The 19,697-nt window shown below is 42.2% G+C and overlaps 1 protein-coding gene across 1 annotated transcript in view; it reads left to right on the top strand.

Moving 5' to 3' along the window:
• LOC119660589 (neuronal PAS domain-containing protein 4B) overlaps nucleotides 1–19,697 on the top strand; it is a 402,201-nt gene that overhangs the window by 324,297 nt on the left and 58,207 nt on the right. The window lies entirely within an intron of this gene.

Genomic DNA, 19,697 nt, shown 5'->3' with positions numbered 1-19,697 from the left:
AAAAAAATGCTGCAAGAAGCCGAGTCTCAAAGAGCGAATGGAAAGTGGCAGATATCGGGACGGGGAAGAGCACTGACAATGAACGACCTACTACCATGTAGCCTAGAAAATTCTGCATGATGTTGTTATTATCACCAATTGATATTGTTCAAATATCTTTTAGGTCGGAGGATTGTGTCTAAGTATCTCAATTAGAAATATGTCCTCAGGCATTGTAACAACTATGTATTCATCGTCACAGTCAACCCTGAAGGCATAAACTTGAAAATGACACTAATTAAACCTAGAGGAGATCTGAGCAAATTAAAATGCAAACATTTTATGGCGACAACCATCAAATAAATATCCATATATTGACTCAGATACAATGCGAAATTTCTTAAACTCGGCATATTCGTCATCTCATAAAGCAATTAAAACTGAATTTATTGATCATTTGCATGCCCTGGTGCCGAGCGCCTGACCATAAATGCAGCGAATTTCTATTCACTCCTTTTATATCGAGGCATTCAGCCTTTCGACAGGCATGCACTGTCATCCACCTCCCCGGCCACCTCTCCCAATACAGTGTTCCATCATAAATAAAAAACTAAAACACTATTCCTTCACAATTCGCAGCATTCGTAGTAATGAAATAGTAACAAGCAGCTCCGCTCGGAGATCTTACTGGTACATCTAATATGCTGTCCGATATGTGTAGATGTTTGGACATAATGTTCAATGCATTCATTCACCATTAGTGCAGCAAAATGCATTCGGTACGTTCCAGTGCCGTGCAAAACATCTAGTGTTTCTATGTTCTGCTAGGACCGCTAAGATTAGCGTTCTTATGCAGGCTTAGGTGCTTTAATGGCAAACATATGTCCGCAAAGTTTGTCCCATAGTTCAGAGTACTTACATGGCTGCATATGTCCTCATATGTGGGTCTTGTGTACAATGAGAATGTTATCTGATTTACCTACTTTTCCAGCTCAAGTTTATCTTCTTTTTTAAATGAAAAGCAATGTTCGGATGGAGTCAGTTCAATATCTACTTATTAATGTTGGGATAAATTGATTGCTCTGGAGAGTATTTCGATGAATGCATGCAACCTGGTAGCAGCTTTGATACTGACTTATTTTGCTGTCGATAGTTGGTTCGAGAATTCTTTCCTCTAAGAGGGCAGTTCATGCCTAAATTCCATTCCATTCGTCTCTCTTACCGTGAGACGCCGTTCATTGTCTTTCATAGTCGAACAACACTCAGAACCATAGAGGGCGACAGCGCGGACAACACTGGGGTAAATTTTGGATTGATCGTTGATAAGATGATCACAAAGAACGTCAGCTATAAAAAGCCACTTCATCCAAGTGCATAAAGCAGTTCACCATTGGGTTATATTCTGTTTTATTCAGATTCAATTTCGAGCCGTTTTGTATGTGAATAAGTAGCTCGAGATCAGCTTTGCTATGAGATGCTAGGAAAACAGCATCAGCATGAACAATGTAGAGGGCGCTGGACGTTGGATGTCCCGTGTGACAATGTCTATAATAATACCAAAAAGGATTGTTGATAGAGCGCTTCTTTGATGAACACCGACGGAGGCACGAAGTCATTTTGATATGCCCGCACACTTCGAATTTTACTTTTTGGATCGTGGTAAAGTAATTTGACCTAGAGCACGAGTTTTTCTGGCACAAGGTGTGGGCGCAGAGCACACCAGATGAGTTCGTGTAGCACATGGTCAAACGCTTTCTTTAGATCTAGAAACGCAATGAAAGCAAGGCGATGGTTTTCACGATGATTCCCCATAAGTAACCGAGCAGCATGTTTTGCGGCAGTAGTTTCGCAGTTTCTTGACAAATCCGGGTTTATTGACAGATACTTGAACAATGTGGTGAATACTGTTGTGAAGAATGCATTCAAAATTCTTCATGGTATAAGACAGCAATCGGATCTAACCATAATATGAACACTCTGTTGGACTATCTTTTCTTTCTGTGTTGAAACTATGGGGCTCTCTTACCAGTCAGATGATGTTCCTTTCTCAATAACTCAATTGAAGAACTCCCTGAGCCACAATATTGTGTCACAGCTCTTCGCGTTCCAGAGTTCAGATGCGATGTCGTCAGGCCCAGTTACTTTCCTCGATTCCATCCGCTTTATCGCTTCCTGGGCTTCCGTCGCGGTGACTGTTAAGTCGTACCATAAAGACACGGATTAATTTTGTGCCCACCACCACGACCAACAAATCAAAGTGTGTACAACATTCCTCAGTGCCACCATCTAGATGTTCTTTTCGGGTACATGGTGTTGATTTAGTCGACGGAGTTCTTGGCACATCTTTCTCCTCGCTATCTTAGAGTACCAGTCGCGGTGACAGGTTGTGCTCCACATGTCGGTAGTGCTTGTGGAAGTAGAGAAAGAGCGTTTTTTCCGTCGAAAAATGTGCGAAATATTCCCGCTATCTACAAGCAGCGGCTGGGCAAAAGCGGCGGCGTTCTTTGTTTTCTGACTGTCACTCTTGTCAATTTGCCAATTCGTCAGTGTTTTATGACTAAGAAACTAATGGTAGAGGCGTTTCCTTTTACAGACCCTTATTTGAACATCCTCATTGCGAAACCAAGTATCTCCGTCGATGAAACGCTTACCTGGCTTGTTGACCCCAGGGTTTGCGTAGCCGATTTGTTGATCATCTCTTTAGCTTGATTGCACAATTTTCACATTCGTAATGAGATCATTTCTTCTTTTTTCTCACCAAAAGACCACCATGTTTTAATGGTGGCTTGACTCGCACGAGAGCAAACAACGGTCAATGTTCAGATCCAGTGGTCTCATTGGCACGGCTTTGTAGTTATTGACGTCTCATAAGGATATAGTCGATATGTGTTTTACTTTTCTCAATGTAAAATGCAGAAAGAGAGAGAAAATCGTTTGATGAACCATGTATTCAAAATCGACTATACGCTCGCTACCCTCATTGTGTGCTCCAAACCTTTTTTCCCCATGGCGCCTGCTTTATCAATCATCAATCATCATCATTATCACCATTAAGGATCGTCCAATACCATTCAATATGACCACTTATACGGCTGTTTTTTTCGGTTATTGGGATGGTACCCTAGCAAAGATAATAACTCACTGGGTAAAGAGTGGCATTACTTGTGGCAGAGAAAGTGTCAGACTAAAGTTGCATTACCAGCTCATCAAATAGTAAAAGGAATCGAAACATTTGCCCCGAAACCAAGCGCCAGCTATCTAGGAGTGCTTTTTGTTATCTCCTACAAGAATTAAATCTTTCCGTATAGCGCCCCGAGTCTCTGGAACCAAGCTCAAAGTATAGTTAGAGGTTACTCTGAACTTATTACGGAAAAAGTCTTGTAAACTTGTCAGACATCACGCATCTACGCTAAGGTCGCGTAAATATACTATTAAACCAAGTTTTATCAAAGAACCCCTCACATTGATTGCAGTGTGGATGAGCTCGCCTCTCTGTGTTTGCTGTCCGAGGCGCCATTGGATTGCCGTAGATTCTAGATATGTCGTGATCTGGCATCCACATCCTTTGGAAGGTGTGGGGGGGGGGGGGGGGGGAACCACGACAGATCCTGGCGCTGTCTGATAGAAAGAACGTTTTCTTAGAAATGATATGCCGAAAACTTTCAGCTTTAAAATCTATTCAGGGCAGCCCCAGTGGGTCAAGATGTATCCGTACATGATGAAGCGGTTAAAAATAACTTCTTTCACTATCTTTCTCAATTCAATTCAATTCAGTCTATTAGGAGGATTATAACTAAGGGTCCAATCTGGTGAACCTATTGTAGTGGCTTCATCCATATTTAAAAAGGCGGTGCCCGTTTGGCGAGTTCCTAAGAGTTCGATCTTTACTCCCTTTTTTAGTTTTTTTCTTTACCTTTACCTTCATCACCTTTAAAAGTTAGGACTAAACTACATTATCGTGCAAGTTCACATCCATTTGTTGCAGGACGCGACCAATTAAAGAGCACCAAAAGACGGGTTAATTTTGAAACAGTGGTTGATATAAATTGTAGGATCTAGATGCATGTAGATGTTGTAATAAATAGGCCCACTGAGGCATTTATACAGCAACATTAATGACACCTAACGTAGAACTAAGTTTATTTGGCATTGTAGGTAGCTAAAATAGGCTTTTTTCCAGAGTCTGATATTCGTAGGACTTTTCCTCATTGGTCCATGCAAGGTAAAGGTGGTTTGGTGTTTTTTCTTTTATTCTTCAATTTCACCCACACAATCACTGTCAGCGGCAGTGATCTGCCCAGAACTGAGTGATTTAAATACTTCGTCTCAACGCTATCAGTCAATAGAGAACTGCGTTATGAAAGTGCTTCACGCATTAACGCAACCTGGATGAAGTGGCGTTCTACAACTGGTGTTCTTTGTGATCGACGTATCAACGAACATCTCAAATCTAAAATTTACTGCAATGTCGTCCGTCCAGTCGCTTTCTATGGTTCTGAGTGTTGGCCGACTATAAAAGACAATGAACGGCGTCTTGCGGTAATGGAGTCGGAGATGCTACGTTGGACTAGTGGCGTGAAACGTTTAGATCACATCCGCAATGAGGATATCTGCGATCGTTATGGGGTTGCACCGATCGTGGAAAAGTTGCAAGAGAGGCGTCTTCGATGGTATGGTCACGCAATTCGTGCCAACGAGAATTCACTTGCCAAGATTGGTCTGAATATCGAAGTCGATGGTAAAGGACCAAAAGGCAGGCCGAAACAACGGTGGCTTGATACGCTGAATGGGGATTTAAAAGCCTCGAGATTGCACTCAGATCAGGCATTTGATAGAGCCAAATGGCGAAGCCGATCACGACGAGCCAACCCCGCTTGTGAATGGGACAAAGACTGAAAAAAAAGAAGAACAAGAAGATTGTTCAATTTCAGCCACATCACTTTAATCGGCACCTAAAGTGGTACATCGGATACATCACTTCTTTATGGTAATATCACTCTTCGCTACTTGGTGCCGAACAATTCATCTATCTCTTTCAACTACTTTGCCTCTAGGGTGGGGGTGGCTCTCCGGGGCTCCCAGGTGCGGTGAATGCTAACACAATATTTTTTTTGTGCAATATTTGAGCTGTTTGTTTGCAAAGTTGTTCTCTTGAAACATCTGGATGATGGGTACGACACCATACCGGTCCCTTCTGTTTCCATTTCTACCGTGATCTAGTGCCACAATTCAGTTTTCTTACCTGTGGGCCGGTTTTTTTGGTCTTTTATCGTTAAAGAGGACAGAGGACGCCCTGAGATTCAAAATATCTAATTTCAGGATTATTCAGGATTCATTCAGATCAACCAGCCAAGGTGTATTTAATACTGTTAATACGTCGAGTTACATCGAGTAGCGTTGCCGTTAAAAACAACGGCATCGAAGTTTATAATTTGATTGGCTCTCTGCTCTCTGCCTGAGAATTTTGGTTCTGTTGGTGTTCATCTTAGTCGGTATCTGCTCGAAATTCTAAATTTCCAGGCCCATGACTTTACGGGAGACCAAAGAAGTATCACCAGTGGAGTCAATGTGCCCGAGGAAAAAATGTTATATGCTTTCATTTTCCCCCGTCAAGACAACGTGTTAAGTTCTTCAAATATGTTCCTTGCTGGCGTTATACAAATCTTTCTGGAAATATTGAACCCGCACACGATTTCACAATGGTTTGTAGGGCAGGGGGCGCGCGAATAGCCCTTTTACAGTTATAACCAAAGTAACTATCTTTCGGTGGAATCCTAAGAATCATCCCTTCTTCAATCCATCGTAAAGGAACTTACAAGGAATGTTCAGAGCATGTTCAGAAACTAAGTGCGCTGGGACTATCGTGAGTTTAAGGGTGGCTTTTCGACATGCTAGCAAAACTGCCGTACACTCTAACTACTCCATTTAAAAAGAAAACCAATTCGAGGTTAGGATCAACTCTTGATAAAAGTGTTGATCCAAACTCTTACCAAGTAGGAAATCCAGGCAGTCATTTGCTAGCTCCCTATAGATGGAGAAACTCCAGTTGAAATTTTTAATCACGTCTAAACTGTCTCACCTTTTTACGGCCCGGTAAAAGTATTACGAAAAAAAAGCTAGAAAAGTCATGCCATCCGTGTTTTGGGACCGTAAGAACAACATTTTGATTGAGAGGGCGATTCATAATAAAACGAGGGGCATGCTGACAAAGGAAGTATACTTGCTGCCGTACAATGCTAGACCCTCACGCAGCCAACAGTACAAAGCAGTTTGTTTCAATTCTCTCCATTTTTACTGATAAGCCCACACCCTGCCCCCTGGTGATCCACTCGTCGGCCACGCTTAGACAGTGGAATGATATGGCGTAGCAGTAGCCGGGAACCTAGACTGACCTTGACCAATGCGCGAGGCTAGATAAAAGCAGCAGGATCACTGTCAAGACCATTCGACATCAACAACGGTCTACGAAAAGGGGATGCACTATCATGCGTCCGCTTTAACCTGGCCTTGGAGAAAATGATCCTTGATGCTGAGGTAAATTTAGGAGGTACGATCCTCTTTAAGTCCAGTCAACTACTGGCCTATACTGACGATATCGACATCATGGGAAGAACGACCCGAGATGTAAAAACCGCCTTCATCCAGATCGAGTAGGCGGCGATTGGGGCAAGATCTTGGGCTGCACATCAATGAAGGCAAGACAAAGTATATGGTGGCAACGTCAGCATCAAAAACCAACCAATCAACAACATCAAACCACACTGGTCAAACAGGAAGAATAAGGATAGGAGAATACAACTTTGAGACCATTGATAGTTTCCCCTATCTAGGATCGAAAATCACGACCGGTAACAGCTACAATGAGGAAATCCGCGCACGGTTGTTGTCAGCCAAAAGAGCCTATTTCAGCTTACAAAATCTGTTCCGCTCGAAACGTTTCATCATAGGATCAAAGCTCTTACTGTACAAGACAATGATCTTGCCAGTCCTCATGTATTCCTCGGAGACTTGAGTTCTTAGAAAAAAGAATTGCGACCTCTTAGCCGCGTTCGAGAGAAAAACCCTCCGAAAAATTTTTGGCCCCCTACATGAGGATGAGCGATTGGAGCGATGGCGTAGGCCAGGGCGCCAGACAGCTTTTGGGGATATCGAGTTGGTGGACCTCGGCGCAAAACCGGGATGTCATTAGTTGCTTATTGAGGCAGGCCTAGACCGGATACGGTTGTTGCGCCGTTGATAATGATGATGAGTATTCGCGAACCGGTACTCTGCCGAGGTAGTGATTTCTCTGTATGCCAACTGTGAGATTCTGGTCCAGAATGATGAACATCACAATATTGCTGTATTACGCATCGACAGTGTCAACTCAACGCAGTCTAGGAGAGACTCATAAAAGTGCGATCGTGAAGGGGGATCTGAAAGTCAATGCAGGCTCAGATAAAATCTTGTTCGCAAATATTTTGGGGAAACACGATTTTGGTAACTGTAATGATAAGTAGATATTCCACAATAAGGTCAACTGGCTTTCAGCAGATCTACCTCTTCCGATAAAATGGATAGTCCATAACAAATCAAGAAGAGGATGAATGGCGCACTCGCCTTGAGTGCTATAATTGGAGGGCTATTTGCTTCCTCACTGCCGTCGCACAGATTGCAGCTAAAATGATCCTGGAGCTCATTCTGGAAAGTCCCGGAAGCTTGATTGACTGAGAGAAGGCTTGTTTCCGTTCTGAATCTTCCTGCACTGACCACCCTTCCAAGTTTACATCTTGCCTTCATCTGATGTTTACGAATTTCTAAAAGACATTTGCCAGCGTGAACTGGATGTGTATTTTGAATGCAGGAGGCGTGCAGGAGAAGATGATAGCTTTTATCTGAGAGACTTATAATGGGCAAAATAGCAAAATTTTCAACGATTGCAAAGTTTACAGCATGGTTCATTCTGCCATCGATACTACTCCTTGTCCTTATCTTATTTTTGTTATCGATGATATTCTTCGTGTTGTCTTGCAATATGGATAATCGTATCTCTCCCCAAACACCTCGACTTTACTGACGATATCTACTCGCCTTCACACTGAGCTATGGACCGAGGGAAAATTACTCTGGATTGAGAAAAAGAGGTAAGTAGGGTTGAACTGAAGGTAAACCCTAACAGAACCAAGGGTCTCAGCCTGGCTGGTCACTGCTGCCCTGGCATCTGTATTAACAAGCAGAACACCGAAGGCGTCGATCAGGTTGCCTACCTTGGAAGCATTGTTTCCGTCGGCGATGGCAAGGCTGAGCTTGATGTCCCCCATTGCATTAGCAGTGCTAGATGCGCTTTGTTGTTTTGTCTAAAATCTGAAAACGCAGATGCATCGACAGAATCTGGTTGACGTTGATCTATGTAAATATTCCCTGTGTTGTCATATGGAAGCAGACCATGGAAATCTACTATATCGGCGATATTATCCTCGTTAACAACAGCTTGCCGCGCACTCGGAGCTCACAGAATAAGAACCTTCGTGCGACAATAGGAACCTTGAGTTCTTTACCTTCCAAATTTTAGCACACAGCCAGATCTGATTAGCCACTTGACAAACGCTAGAAAAAGTGCAATTTTTATCTTCAAGATATCTGCTGTCTGGTCGGCAAGATATAGCATCCGAACAATAACCAAGTTCTAAAAATGTTCGTATTGAGCTTGATTGGCTGAGACTTGCCACCCTTTCAAGTAAATGTAAATAACGCAAGATGCAAGCGAAGGTAAGCGACCATCAAGTGATAATCTCTTTCGAGGTCGATACCACTATCCCTCTTTTTTTGCACTTCCAGGAGAATACTCCTTAATCTACTCATGTACTTTGCCGTTCAGTGGCAACTCAATTGACCTTGCGGCGGACTCCTTGCTCACAGTATAGCGTCAATTACCGGTAGTGGAAGTACTTAAAGTCACCAATCTCCCACTATTGTCGTTAGTTTCTCTAAAATCGTCCTTCCTATGTAAGGTGTTAGAGCAAGGCGTTACGAGAGCCCCCTTGGCATTTGGATCACTGATTACGTTCGCAACGCCTTCTTTGGTAGCTCCCCTTCGACTGAATTGAAGTATTCATAAATAGCCTACTCCCGTCTGTGTTTTCCGGATCCTATGTCGCCTAGTACCTGTGTGGGCAGCCTAGTTCGCTGAATTTCTGCTTAGTTTAGAGTAAGCGAGTATTCCAGAGAGCCTTGATGCTGCCGTTAAATACTTTGACCGAAAAATCGAGGCGAGGCGAGGCATGGATTCCAAAGCATAATAACTTTCGAGGTTTGCAAGTTGCTAGCCCACAAATTGCAATTTCCTTTAGCCTCATTTTAAAACAATATCGCCCAGCTTGCAGTGGAGTCACTCCCCCAGAGGGGTATCTATTAGTGTAATTTACATCGCGTAGCTTTCAAACCAACTTTGGCAATCACGTGACCATACCATACCATCGAAAACGTCTATTTCTCAATTTCAATACGATAGGTGCCACCCCATATCGATCGCAGATATCCTGATTTCGGATGTGATCAAGGCGTGTCACGACTCCAGTTCAACACTACGTCTTCTTCTCTATTACCGCTGCGCGCCGTTCATTGCCTCTTTTAGTCGGCCAGCACTCAGAATTATAAAAGGCGACAGGGCAGTCGCTCATTTTGATCGTGTCAGTAGATTCATATCATCTGCATCGGCTTCTGTTAGGGGTGATTTATAAAGTAGCGCCTTCTTCATATCTTCTGCAACTTATGGATTGCTAATTTCTTACGTCGAAATTATAATATTTAATAAGAAAATTTCGAGTCTTCTTTTGATTGTTTTGAATAATATTCTCTTGATATTTTCATCTGTTTCCAAAATGATTTTATAGCACACAACCGACATACATTCTTTAGTGCAACTGCAGACTTGTGTACGGTAAACTATTTGGTTTTTCGGTAACTGATGTTAAACTACCTTGAAGTGCCTGGATTGCCATCTTGAAGTTATATTTGTGGAATTTAGTGAAATTAGCTCTAAAAATTTGGAAGGAAATACAATATTAAGCGAGCATTCAATATCCCAACTTGCAAAATCTTGGTCAATAGATTGCATTTACGTAAGGAAATAGATCAAAACTCTAATAAATTTTTTTGGGGTCCGATACGGACTATCTTTTAAAGTTATTAGAATTTCACACCTTCACACCATTTCTGGAGCAAAAGAACGATAAAAAGAAGCCGTGAGGTCAGTCAATTAAAAAACCTCAGAAAATCCATAAATTCCTGCCTAAAATTTGATAACCAAACAAATAATTAAGGCGACCACCCAGTCCAATTACATAGAAAATTAACATGTGGTCTGACTTCCATCTAATTTCTTATGACAGGTGATGTCACCTTTTAATGTCCTATTGGCAACAGGTAATTATCTGCTGATACTGGCCAAGATAGTCATTTACTCGTTCAGATAGGCGTGAATCAAGTCATACGGACCAATGCATAAATCCGAGTAAATGGCGCGAAATGATAATTACAGGTTTCAGTGAACTTGAATTATACATTGGACCATGTATCTGAGGATTTTATGGTGTCTCGTTCTTAGATTTATTATGATACATTTGCTTGATGGAATGATGACATACTTAGCAGGGCTGATGGGAGGTGTTGGTTTGGGAAAGGATGTAATTAAATAAAATTGAAAAGCTTGGAATAGTGTAAAATCATGGTTTTCCTCGTGTCCATTTGTAGCTTGTTGGATGACGTTAGGATTGAAAACGAAAGATTTAGGCGAGCAACTTGATATTTGACTCCATGCACATTTTATTTCATTTATAAGCACTAATAAGCTGAAAATCCTCGTCGTATCTTGTAATGCGATCTTAAAATTATAAATGTGTTGCATTCGCTCTAAAAACGGGCAATGTTGCCAGGTGATTACATCAATAAAAAAACGTATCCTTCGATTTTCGGAAGCGAACAACTATAGTTTGTTAATGTGAGAGAATTGGTCGAACATTTTCAGGCCGTAATATATCAAACACCAGCAACAATTGTGAGAATCTAAAGAAGCAGCAACAAATGAATGCAGCAATAATATTCCATTTCCATAAATGCAAATTACCTGTCGATGCCATGAACTGACGCAGTCAGATACTTTTGCATGGCCGTTATGAGTCCTAATGCATTCCCATTTGTCATAGTCTATAAATATGTAATGAAATTCTAGATGGTCTTATCTATTGATCTGCATAGGTAACAGAGGCGAAATACAAGTAGTGGAAAGTTACGATTTAACGATAATCGTTTGTGTCAGGCGATCGGCGCGACGGGATTGCATGGTGTACTCCTGTAACATTCTTAATTAACAGCAGCTATTAGCGTGTCTTTAACTACATTCAATTGCATATTACATTCATATTTGAAGTGGTTTCAGGAAGATAAGATATGCATGTGTGGAGTGTTTGATGATTGTGGGAAAGGTCTAAAGATATGGGTGAATTACATATGTGGAGGGGATTAGCTGAGATGAATGAGTCAACTAACTCTCCACTTTTATAGAACTCTATATACTTTAAGTCGATATAAACATCTAGAGAGTTTCATATAAATTACAAATAGCATTTAAATCTCTTGTGACGCCAAACATCCATCCTTAACACTTGCCTCCATTAACTCCCCTGTTTACTGCCTTGCTCATTCAGTTGTTTCACCCAAGTCCTCTTAACCAATATGGTCCATTTAAATATCTCCTGCAAAAGAAAATGCCTTAAGACAGTCGCGTTAATTGAACTGTCTCACTACAGCCCACCGAACAAAATGTTTCCAGAAGACAATTTGCTAAATGAGAATTTACAATGTGTCAGTTAGATAAATGGACTATAAATTTGAAAAATTTGATATTGCCACTACTGAATTAGATTGCAAAAGGGGAGCCTTGGGCTGCGAGCCCTTTTATTGCAAGTGACTCAGTAGATGGTATCTATGGTATATGACATCAAGAATGGCACAACTTCTTGTTGACGGGATAAAGTTTGAAGACCAATTATTGAGTTCCTTAGTTGGTCTCCGCACTATATTTAGTTCGGTGGAAACGAGCCAGTTTTTTTAGAACTTCTGAAGCTTATTTCGAACAATTCTTTTAATCGCAGGAACTGCTAATTGATCAAGTAGAGATATGCAGGTTACTGATTTAGTAAGGTTTGATATTTTTTCGTAAAACTTAAAATAGTGGACTAAGACCATTTCTTAATTTAGATTTAGGACTTAATTTAGATTTAGGACTTAATTTAGATTTAGGACTAATCAGTTCGTCCCTGCCCTAACACATCATCTTGGTGGGTAAAACTGCTAATCGGAAGAATTTAATGGCAACTCAGCTATTAGTCGAAATAGCTATATTCGACTTGGAAATCAAGCCTCATCACTACCCTTAACAAGCTTCCCATATCACCAGGGTTAAGGCGTTTAATATGCTGTCGTATCGTGGAAGTCGGTAAAATTTGTTTCTACGAAAATGAGTGCTCCGGTTTTGTAGCCTATTTTCGTTAGTGAAAGATACAGAACGCTTCCCTATCACCTTTAAATTGAAATATCCTGGCCGAGTTGATCTTGAAGCGCAACCTTCTTGTAGTATCCATTGAAGATATTTTTCCTTCAAAGTAACGTATCCCCACGACTTCGATGCTATCGTCCAATCTTCCTTTTGGTCACAGAGGGTCTTCGTCAAGCCTTATCAGAGGACTAAGCTTCGTAAAAATTTCGGACCCGCTCACTTGTCTCGTCGAACCTCAGTGATTCTGACACTTGTACACTCTTTTATCAAAATGTAAGGGATCTAAGGACCAAACTGTCGGATTTCAAACTATGTGCCTTAACATTCCAACATCACGTCATTTGCATTTCTAAAACCTGGTTGAATGACAGGATTTTAGATTCCAAGCTCCTTGAATGTTATTCTGTATTTAGTTGCGACAGAGACTTCGCTGCACTATACAAGACAGCCGGAGGAGGTGCCCTAATAGCTGTTAAGTCCCCTTTCCATCTCTCCATGCCGAAACCATCCTTTCCTCCTCCTCGTCCTCCTACGATTTTGTTACCACACAAGCCATTCCGCCAAACAGTTTTATCATATCGTGAGTATGTTTTCCTTGCCTCAGTCCACCTTCTATGTACGAAGGTTTCTTCGACAGGTTATCGGAGGCACTAATCGCTTTGTTCTTCTCACTTCCTTTCATCCTGTAGCGACTTAAATCTTCCTACGCTCTCTAATAACTCCACCCACCCTTCCCTTCCTTTATCCACTTTCATGTACACCTGTGCCGCCCTCCAGTTTAACCTATAAACCACTTAGATCCCACTTTTGACCTTCTTCCTTCCTGTGCGTTGCTTCCCAATCCCCTCATGCCTCGTCTTACATTGCCCCTGAGGCTCATCATCCTGCTCTCGCTCTGCAACATGGCTTTGTTAAGCGTAGATCCTCGGTCTCCAACCTGCTTGACTTTACCAACTTTGTCGCTGAATGTCTAAATTCACGGCAAGAATTACTTAACATTTTCGTTAAAGCCTGCGATACTGTAAATCACAAGATACTTCTGTCCAAACTCTCGTCTCTAAGTGTTCCCATACCATTTATTCTATGACTTGCCTCTTACCGTTCCAACCGATCCTACCGCTCTCTCCTGACGGCTGCACTTCCCGCTCCTTCTTCCCCTTCTCTGGCGTCCCACAGGGATCTATTCTGGCACCTTTGTTATATTTATTTTTTATCAATGACCTTCCTCTCTTCTTTACTTGTCCCTCTTTGCTCAATGCCGACAACCTTAAACTGCTTTCCGCTATATCGCCGCCTATGGACGGTGTTTTCCTTCAATCTAACCTAGACACTATGGTTCGTTGGTGCTCAACTAATGGTTTAGCGGTAAACGTCAGAAAAAGTTACTCTAGGTGCTCCTGGCTTAAATACTAACTCACTTTTATCTCCTACTCTCTTAGCGGACATTCTTTATTATACTTAAATTCCACTCAAGACCTCGGAGTCACTTTCGACAATAAGCTCCACTATGACACCCATTGCCTCGAAATCACCAATCGAGTAGCAAAATTGTCAGGTTTCATACTTCGCTCCTCCTCTGATTTTGACTCCATCCAACCATCCTTAGCTCTCTTCAATTCCCACATGAGGAATACCTTCGAGTACTGCTCCGTGATCTGGTCATCTTCCCGGAACTGTGATTGTCTTGCCCTTGAAAATGTGCAACGTAAATTCACCCGTTCCCTCTTCTTTAAGAAAAGATTCCCTCGTGTGGACTCCCCTTTCCCCTCAGCTTTCTGAACCTCCCCTTCCTACAACAGAGAATCCTAGCCGGATTTATACACATTTTTAAGGTTTTGTGTAAAACAAAACCACTCGACTGATGTTTCTGCCTGCGTAACCCAGTTTGGCATTTGACTTGATGTACTTCTGTCGGCGCACGGAATCTTTGACAATTAGGAAAGGGTACAGAACAACTGAAATCAAGTTAAATGCTAATCATTTCGATGGATGCCAGCCAGGGGTTAAATTGGAAGTAAATATTAATTTTTTTCTCCTTTAGCGATTAGGACTGATCTGAAGTGGTTTTTGTTACGAAGCCCTATTGGAGGCTACCGGGTACTATAGAATCTGAGATGGCCTTATGGTCCAGGCAAAGCTGCAGGGGAAAATCTGAGCACGCTGTGAAAACTACTCCCTCTGTTATCTCTGCTTTGCATTAAGTAGCATTTTGTTCTGTAGAAAACTTTGCAAAAATTTGCTGGGCATGGCTTTCACTGGCCCCCTTGACGGCTTCACATTTTTGGCTTAGTAGATTTCCTGCAGGCTCACTATCTATATATATGGTTGTCATTCACCTCTTGGTGGAGTATAGCGCGTTAACCACACCTGTGCGCCACCGCTCGCGGTTACCTGGAATGCGCTTCAGCTCTCCCCACAAAACGCTCGCATTCGTCTTCTACTGTTCTGCGCCAATTTTCCTTGGAGCCTCCCATTCATCGGTCATCTTAGACTTATGCACTGCCACTTCTGTCCTCCTATCATGAGTGCCAAGCCTATGTGCCGACTGAGTTATTTCGTTTGAGATAGTGTCAGGGCAGCGTACTCCGATGATACGACGCAGACAGATATTGATAAAAGCTTGGACCTTTTGAGTAACAATGGAGTTCTGCTTCCATGTGCTATTCCCATATAGCAACACAGAAAGAACACTAGCGCAGAACAGTCTCTACGTAAAGCGTAAAGATAACTGCATTTCCAGATTTTTGACAAGGCAGAGAAAGCGGATCTAGCGTCGAGCAACATCTAGTTTGGTGCCCACGGTCGTTAGAAACCACTCTTCTTAGATATACAAATTTATCGACGCTCGTTAGACTCAGAACCTTGGTTTTGTTCGGGTTTATATTCAGTCCAACTTTGCTTGCCTCTCTTTCAAAATACAGAACCATTTGGCCAATGTCCACGTCCCGCTGAGAGAGCAAACAAATGTCATCAGCTTAGGCGAAGTGTTTGAAGACTCCGAACAGGGCAGCGTAAAGAAGGTCACCGATAACAAGAAGAAATTATATAGGTTACAAGATGTAACCCTGGCGGACCAAAGAGGATCCAAAGAGGATCTCAAAATCCTCCGAGATTTCACCTCAGTGTGGCGCGTGATATTTTGCGCCATCATATGTCGTCCGGATAGCTGAGTGGTTAGAGCACAAGACTGTTGTACGGAAGATCGCGGTTCGAATCTCACTGGTGACAGTCAGATTTGAATCGTGATTTGACGTCGGATACCAGTCGACTTAGCTGTGAATGAGTACCTGAGTTCAATCAGGGTAATAATCTCGGGTAAGCGCAATGCTGACCACATTGCCACCTACAGTGTACTGTAGTGTACCGTTACGGTCTTGAGTGAAGTGCTCTAACAGACTTCAAGGCCCTGATCCAATATGGATTGTTGCACCAACGATTATTATTATTATATGTCGCTCTGATAATAGCTATTAGTTTCTCCGGAGTGCCATTCCTATGTAGAGCATTCCAGATATTCTCCCTGTTTACGATATAGAAAGTTCTATCGAAGTCAATGAAGAGCAAATACAGCGAAGATCTAAACTCGACGCACTTTTCCAGAATTTTCCGTAAGGCGTTGATGTGGTCGATGCAGGAGGATCCGGAGTGGAACCCAGTCTACTTTCTGGCGATCAACTTTTCAAGATGTTCTTTGATGCATTTCAGGATTTTATTATTTAAGCTATTATCTTTGCAACCGCAGGGAGAACACAGATACCCCTCCAATTGTCACGCTCAAAACATGTGCCCTTTTCTCAAATTTAAACGATCATCACCTTCTTCCAATCTCTGGAAATAGTCTCGGATTCGCAAGGTTTCCGTATGGGTCCAAGCAGCAAATTGGCAGTAGCTGATGATGGCCGATTTCTGATGATTTCTCCTCTGCTTAGAGGGACAGTTCGTATCTGCATGTTACGGTGACTAGCCATTTAATCCAGATGAGGACGAACCTCACCGGATGTAATACGGTTAAGGACCCTGGTGAAGTGTTCTTTCCACCTCTTCAGTTGTTCATTATTGTGGATGACAAGTCGACTGTTGACATCCTTTACAGGACAATTGAAAGATTTGCGATAATATGCAAGCTCTTTTGTGATGCGGTTAGTAGAGCCTTCGACCACTTCCGTTCAGCTAGATCTTATCACGCCCCTTCGGTACGTGGCCGACGACCTGTCTAGCACCCGAGTAAAGACCATTTTTGACAGCTGCCCAATGCTCATCGATATTCGCCGGCAGATTACTCAGTAGTCACTCGATCAACAAGATAGCCCTCCTACTGTCGAGCGACAGCTGGGTCGTACAAGATCTAATTGCTTGTTCGGCGGGTTGGAAAGTTGAAACCCAACTGACCTTATGGCAGGCTCTGTACTTGAACAATGTGGCACCAATGCGAGGCGGTGGAAGTTCCAGAAATTCACGAACCTCCCACCATTTACTTTATCGTCGCCAAGATCATGGTTCCCCATTATATGTCCGAGCAAGGTGTTGTCCCACCTTGGCATTCAAATCACCCATCACGATCACAATGTCACCTTCCGGAAAATTCCCTTGAATCGCGTTTAGTTGCTCATAGAAAGCATTCTTCTCCACTAAATCGGAAGTCTCCGTTGGTGCATAGCATTGTACACAGCATCACAACTGCTCTTTAACCTGGATCGAAATCTAATAGTTAGAAGTTTGTTGAAAACCAACTCGTAGGTCAAGAGAACGCGCCTGCGGTAGCCGTCAAAGCAACCTGACACCGGATTCTCGTTTGCTACCACTAGGCTTTCCAGAGTACAAAAGCACATTGCCACTAGTGTAGCAAGAAGAAGAGGAGCTTCAGAGTCTCACCATCCCTCGCTACTCTTGCCGAGAAGCGGGCGCACATTCCAGGAACCAATCATAGTCCGCTTTCGATAGCCAAAGGTCGTTACCGAGAAGTCAGTTTCTACCCTAGGCGTTGCTGACGTTTCAAAATTTGCAGGATGTTAGCCCACAAAGTGCTGGAATAAAATTACCTGATGATCGCTGTGGGGATAATCTTTATTAAAGTCGTCAACGAATATCACTCCTACAACTGAACTAGATCCTCATTTTGGGTACATATTTCACTTTCGTTACCCACTACCATATCCAACTGCATAAATTCGAACGTGCTTCCTTAGGTTTCTGCTGGTTATCAGTAATCACGGGCTTCGAACAACAGGCTTCAGAAACATTTTATTTATTTTATTGTTATTATTTTATTAATATAAGACTTCAAGGAGCCTAGCGCCCTATCACGCCTACGTATTTAACAAGCTGCCTCTTGCAATTTGATATGGTTTGACAATTGAACGCTTATGCAACGACTCCGCCAGTCTCATCTGTGATCCATACTTCTTTGGGACAATCGCAGGAGAGATCATTTCATTTCAGAATACCATTGATATCCCTTTATTACCGAAACTACTTTTCTTCTTCTTCTTTTGTATATGTTTTCCTGAAGAATTTTTACATGAACAGAGAAAATTTGGTACGCGGATGAATAGGGCCACTTCAGCAATACCAAAATATTTATGTAACTTTGTCCCTCTTCTCTCTGCGGTATTCGGTGGGAATCGCCCTTCCCCACCCATCCTGTGAAACTTAGGAAAATTATCCTTTCGATCGAATTACTTACTTTGATTTTGCCCATGCCGTAGGCAGTGCTCCTTCTAGTTTCATTGCGGGGAATTGGATTTTACAATTCTGGGGCCGCATCCCTTAATTGCGGCGGAGGGGTTAGAAATACCTCACATTCATCCTTGTTGAGTCTGCACCCAGTGTAAACCAGTATTGTAACCCTTATAGCGGCAGGGCTCCGATTATGGTCCTTAAATCAACCTGTGTCCGAGAAAGACCAGGGGATTATGTCTACATTGCTGGTACCTACTTTTAAACCCTAGGACCTTCACGTCTTTTGATCAGAATCAGAACATATTGTACCAATGGTATGATCGAACTGAGGCTTGATAGAAATCAAAAAGCTTACTTTTAAATCAACTGTCTTTTCTGCGCAAATGCAATACCCAAGCAAAGCTGGCCTCAAATCGAAGTATGTCACTGGATGCTTTTGGCCATTTTTCTCTAATTAATACATCAAAGCACGTGTTACTTCAACCCACGTAGCCTTCCTAGCGTATGCTTACGAAGCGTTTCATTACACACTTGCTAAGAGTAGATATAATTAGAACGAATCCATTCTCTTCAAGCCATTCTTATTCGAGAACAATTTACTTCTAAACACTCGAATGAAGTGACCCCCACATTAACCACCAACATTGTACCGTAAAAATATTATAGCTCAATTAAGAGCTGTAAAAGAATGTTCCACCGTTCAACCTTAGCATGCAAACAAAACATTCGAAAGCAATAAACAACCATGTTCGTTACGGTGGACATTTTTAAACTTTATTGCAACATTACCCGCGCTACTAATTGAACCTTCTCCTACAAGTGAAAAACTTTGTTCTGGAAACTCTGTGTTCTGTGCGCTTACATACAAATCAGACCGGACAGACATCGTTCGACACACAGTCCAGCGAGTCAGGCAAATTATCCATTGCTTTGCAAAAGATTCTTGAACAATTCCAATTAACACAATCACACCTTGGTACCTTGCTACGGTATCTTGTTGTTGTTGCTAATGTAGCAATAAAACAATACATCAAATATGTGGAACGGAGCGCCAACGGGCCTTTTACACTCTGAGGTGAAGGTTGGGTGGTTGGGTGGAGGTTATTTGAGTTACCAAGAAAAAGGTTTTCCTTCTTTCGAATAATGGGCATTTTCTTCTAAGGGATCAGACCAGCATTGAAAAAGATTGAACTTGCAGGCACCAGACGAATTCCTACCTCAGTTGACTCGTTTACGCCATCTACACTACCTCCTTCTAATAGCCAGCCCCGGTGTCCACCAAATATTGCACCGCTTAAAATTCATTTCGCTTTCTAATGGAGCGCAACATTTTCAACAATCAATGTGAAATTAACCAATCGAATCAGAATGTAGGTGCGGGTGAATTAGAACCCACATTAGACGCTATAGTCATCCACTAGCAATTTACATTAACAAATATTGCGCCTATTCAAATGTCTAGGAGCAGGAGATATCTGCACAAACTGTTGAGGTAAAACATTAT

The sequence above is a fragment of the Hermetia illucens genome, chromosome 6 (assembly GCF_905115235.1).
Source record: "Hermetia illucens chromosome 6, iHerIll2.2.curated.20191125, whole genome shotgun sequence".
Lineage (NCBI taxonomy): Eukaryota > Metazoa > Arthropoda > Insecta > Diptera > Stratiomyidae > Hermetia > Hermetia illucens.
This window is presented reverse-complemented; position numbering and strand designations above follow the sequence as displayed.